At 46.1% G+C, this 4912-nt stretch overlaps 1 pseudogene; it reads left to right on the plus strand.

Annotated features, from left to right (window-relative positions):
- The first annotated feature begins 2284 nt into the window (after window positions 1-2284).
- LOC103732960 lies at window positions 2285-3958 on the plus strand (annotated as a pseudogene).
- The last annotated feature ends 954 nt before the right edge of the window (window positions 3959-4912 follow it).

Consider the following 4912-nt stretch of genomic DNA (forward strand, 5'->3'; position numbering starts at 1 on the left):
ACGAGATGTACTCTTGCTCTGGAATGTGTTACTGAATATGTTAAAGCTGTGTGAAATGCTTCTTCTAATCATGTAGTTATTAAAAATTTAAAAATTTAAAATTTAAAAATGCAACAAAACAAATGAATCAATTAAAAAACGGGCTATTGATCTGAACAGAGAGCTCTCAAAAGAAGAAATAACAATGACTGAGAAACACCTTTAAAAAGTGTTCAGCGTCCTTACCAATTAGGGAAATGCAAATCACAACCACTTTCAAGCTTTCATCTAACCCCAATGAGAATGACTAAGGTTAAGAGAACAAATGACAACAAATGCTGGCAAGGGTGGGGGTAAAGAGGAACACTCATCCACTGGTGAGGGGGTTTCGAACTTGTGCAACCACTTTTGAAATAGGTATGAACTCTTAAAAAAATAAAAATAAATTTATAATGTGATCTAGACATACCACTCCTTGGCATGTACCCAGTGGACTCATCCTACTATGGGCATATTTGCACAGTCATGTTATAACTGCTCTTTTCAGAATAGATAAGACATGGAAACAACTAAAATTCCCTCTACCTGATGAATCGATAATGAAAATGTGATCCATTTCCACAGTGGAATTCTACTCAAGAGGTCAAGAAAATCCAATCATGAAATTTGCAGGTAAATGGATGAAATTAGAAACTGTTACACTAATTGCAGTAACACAGACTCAGAAAGACACACAGCATATGTTCTCTCTCATTTGTAGATCTTAGCTCCAAATCCCTAAATGTGAGGCTATATCCTGTTGTACCTCAGAGGCCATGGAAATGAATCATGGGAATAAAGGGGAATAAGGATCTGTAGAGAGGAGGATAGGAGACAGGTGTTATTAAGATGGAAAAGTGGGGGTACTTTAACTGGGGAGGGACTAGGGAGGGTCACACAGGAGGAGTGAGAGAAGAGATAAATAATGCTTAGATAGTATGAAAAACCAGAGAGAAATGTCTTAGCTCAAAATCTTACTGAAATATGCACATAAAATATCTGTACATAAGTGCATGTGTATAGCTGAAGGCTATGTAACAAGAAACACAATGCAAGACAGGAGAGACCTCCCTTTTAGTTGTTGGTTAGGGTAGTCCAAGGGTCTCCCAAATAACACAGGGTATTAGTACAGCCTTTGAGTCCCTCCCAGAACTGAAGGTAAGATTCTGTTGCTGAATAAGGCCACATTTCCAACACAGGACTTGTTACTAGATGGAGTGGAGCACCATCCTATGAAATAGTACTTAACTAATCGGTTATTCCTATAATATCCATAACAACATTGTACCAATGGGGATGCCCCATCTACCCAGATGTTAATAGTTCACAGGATTCAGAGCTTGGTAAGGTTCATGCTACATTTTTTTCTTCAGACATATTGTATAGCACCTTCAAGCATTATGAAAGTTGGACTGCAGAGATGAGGCTTTGAAGTCAGCACCAGGTTGTTTCACCTTCTTTTTCTACAGTTTAAGTAAGTATTGTCTTCACAAACAGGGTGGCACCATGAGTTTCTTCTGGGAAACCAAGAGTACAGAAAATGTATTGTTTGAGGGTCTGTGGATTCCTAGGTCAACAGTTTCATAAGAGGGAGTCTATTCCTGTCAACAGCTTTTATTTTGCTAGCCTACAGTGTGGAGTACAGGCATTGTACCCCTGTTATAAGGCAACTTCTTTTAATTTCTTTTAATGATGCATATGTACATTCTTTAAGCAGGCTCTACAAAGATAGGTTTCCATGTGACTTTTTTCCAGAGGACATTTCTGTTAGTTATCCCTCCCCACACTCCCTCCTGTGCCCTGTCCTCCCAACCCTCACCCCATTTAATTCTTCCCACTGTTACTCCCCTTTGTCCCTTTAGCTCTGCATTCTAGCTCCTGTCCCAGGAAGCCCCACCCTCATCACGCACGGCGATTTACTAGTTTTTAGATCTCTCTGAATTTTCAAAGTGAAACATGCACATCAAAGATTTCAAAGTGAGCATCTAGCCATGAGTGGGAGTATGTGATGACTGTCTTTCTGTGTGTGGGTTACCTGACTCAGGATGATTGTTTCCAGCTCCATCCATTTACCTGCTAATTTCATAATTTCATTTTTAAAGAACTGAATAGCATTCCATTATGTATATGTACCACATCTTCCTAACCCATTAATCAGTTGATGGACATTTGGGTGTTTCCATATTCTTGCTGTTAGGAAAAGAGCAGCGGGCCTCCCTGCTGCCTGTGGCCCCGGGTCCCCACAGAGTCCTTACACGTTCACTCCATGGCTGGAAAGTTGCTGCCTCTGCTACTGGCTACCCGTGGACCTCGCCGGCCTTCTGCTGCCCTGCGTCCGACCGGGACTTCCGGGAGCCGCCCGCCCTCAAGTATGGCATCGTCCTGGATGCTGGCTCTTCACGCACACCCATGTTTGTCTACAAATGGCTAGGAGACAAGGAGAACGACACAGGCATCGTGGGTGAGCACAGCTCCTGTGATGTTCAGGGTGGGGGCATCTCCAGCTATGCAGATGATCTCCTAGGCTAGGCCAGAGTCTAGTCGAATGCCTTGAACAGGCACTTCAGGATGCGCCAAAAGACAAACATGCCAACACACCGCGCTGCCTGGGAGCCACAGCGGGCATGCGCTTGCTCAACCTGACCAGTCCAGAGGCCACTACCAGAGTGCTAGATGCAGTGACACAGACCCTCATGCAGTACCCCGTTGATGTCCATGGTGCACTCATCCTCTCTGGACAGGATGAAGGGGGTGTTTGGCTGGGTGACTGCGAACTACCTGCTGGAGAACGTCATCAAGTACAGCTGGGCGGGCCGGTGGATCCGGCCAAGGAAGGGAACCCTGGGGGCCATGGACCTGGGGGGTGCCTCCACACAGATCTGAGGATCCAGCAACTGAGGTCCACCTGCCAACACTACCATGTCTACACCCCCAGCTTCCTCTGCTATGGTCGAGACCAGGTCCTCCAGAGGCTGTTGGCCAGTGTGCTCCAAGCCCATGGATTCCACCCCTGCTGGCCAAAGGGCTATTGTACGCAAGTGCTGCTACAGGAAGTCTTGGGGTCACCATGCACTGCAGCCCAGTGGCCCCAGACCTTCAACAGCAGTCAGCCTGTTGGAGACCAGCAACCCCTCCCTCTGCGGGGGCCTAGTGTCTGGGATGTTGGATTTCTCCTCCTGCCCATTTTCCCAATGTTCCTTCAGTGGGGTCTTCCAGCCTCCAGTGACTAGGAACTTCTTTGCCTTCTCTGCTTTCTACTATACTGTGGACCTGAGGACTGTGATGGGGCTCCCTGCGGCAACCCTGCAACAACTGGAGACAGCCTTGCAGAGTTCATCTGCAACCAGACCTGGGCAGAGCTGCGAGCCCGAGCAACGAGGCAGCAGACCCACCTTGCTGACTTCTGTGCTAGAGCCATGTTTGTGCAGCAGCTACTGAGCCTTGGTTATGGCTGCGATAAATGCTCCTTCACAGATGTGGCCTTCCAAAAAAAGGCTGAAGGCACCTCAGTGGGCTGGGCATTGGGCTACATGCTGAACTCGACCAACTTGATCCCTGCTGACCAGCCGGCTTTCCGCAGGGCTCTCACTTCAGCTCCTGGGTTGTGCTCCTCCTGCGCTTTGCTGTCCTTTGGTTATGGCTGCGATAAACGCTCCTTCACGGATGTGGCCTTCCAAAAAAAGGCTGAAGGCACCTCAGTGGGCTGGGCACTGGGCTACATGCTGAACTTGACCAACTTGATCCCTGCTGACCAGCCGGCTTTCCACAAGGGCTCTCACTTCAGCTCCTGGGTTGTGCTCCTCCTGCGCTTTGCTGTCCTGCTCCTGGCTGTGATGGTCTTGCTACCGCCAGGTGCGCTCTGCCAAGTCCTCAGGCTCTCTATAGAGTTTCAGAGGATCCTCTCCCACCTCCACAGTACCCCTTACCCATCCATAGTACCTCTGCCCCTGAGGCAGCCTGGGAACCAACATTCAGATATCCACCCCCACTCACCCTTGGATGAAGGTGAAAAAAGTATCAAACAAATAAGAAAAATAATATTGAATAACAATTTGGTGCTTATTTGGGTTTTTCCACACCTGGGAGAAAAAGAAATATTCCTTAGGGACAGACAGAAAGAAAACTGGTTATGGGTGGTGGGTAACTGGGATTGGTCCATTTCTCTCTGCGACATCACAGGAGATCATTGTGAGGAACTGCAGATGCCTGTCTATATAAGGCAGGTGCTAGGCCTGGATCTTGTTCTTATACTGCAGAGAAGCTGTTCGTTGGCTGTATAGCAGTTGGACGTGAACTTGTTTCTGAAAAATGTGGATATTAATCTTTTGGACTTTGGTGGTCTGCTTCATCTCAGCATAGTGAGTTTGGTTCTTGGTTTTGGTTCAGGTGTTCTGGGTTCTATTATTATTGATTTTCTTTTTGGAAATTTACTTTTTCAGTGCAGGTTTTTAAAAATGACCTAGTGTTGTTGTATTCTGAGCTGTATATCGTTCTCATTTTTAACTCCTTTAAACTTTCTTTGGTATAAATTAAATGTACAAAGTAATGAATTTCATTAGGAAGTTTCCCCAGCCCTTCCATTTCGTTAAACCTTCCCTAATTGGTTAAGTGTCTTCCACCCTACCGTATCGTATAGGAGACTAAATACGCCTTGGATACAGCATCACAGTGTTAAGGGGCTACTGTCTTCTGAGGCCCATAAGTATGGGCATAAGAAAAGACATTCACTATCAAGAGTATAGAATTGGTGAGGTCTACAGAAGCCAAAGTTATTCTAGCATTTGAGGCCCATGTGAACGGTGATTGAAATATGCTCTGTTTTCACTTGTAACTAGTCAGTACCAGTATCCGTGGCCAGGAACGCACAAAGCTTCCTGAGTCTGTCATTCCTCCT

This window comes from Nannospalax galili, unplaced genomic scaffold (assembly GCF_000622305.1).
Source record: "Nannospalax galili isolate Female #2095 unplaced genomic scaffold, S.galili_v1.0 scaffold27176, whole genome shotgun sequence".
In the NCBI taxonomy this organism is placed as follows: domain Eukaryota; kingdom Metazoa; phylum Chordata; class Mammalia; order Rodentia; family Spalacidae; genus Nannospalax; species Nannospalax galili.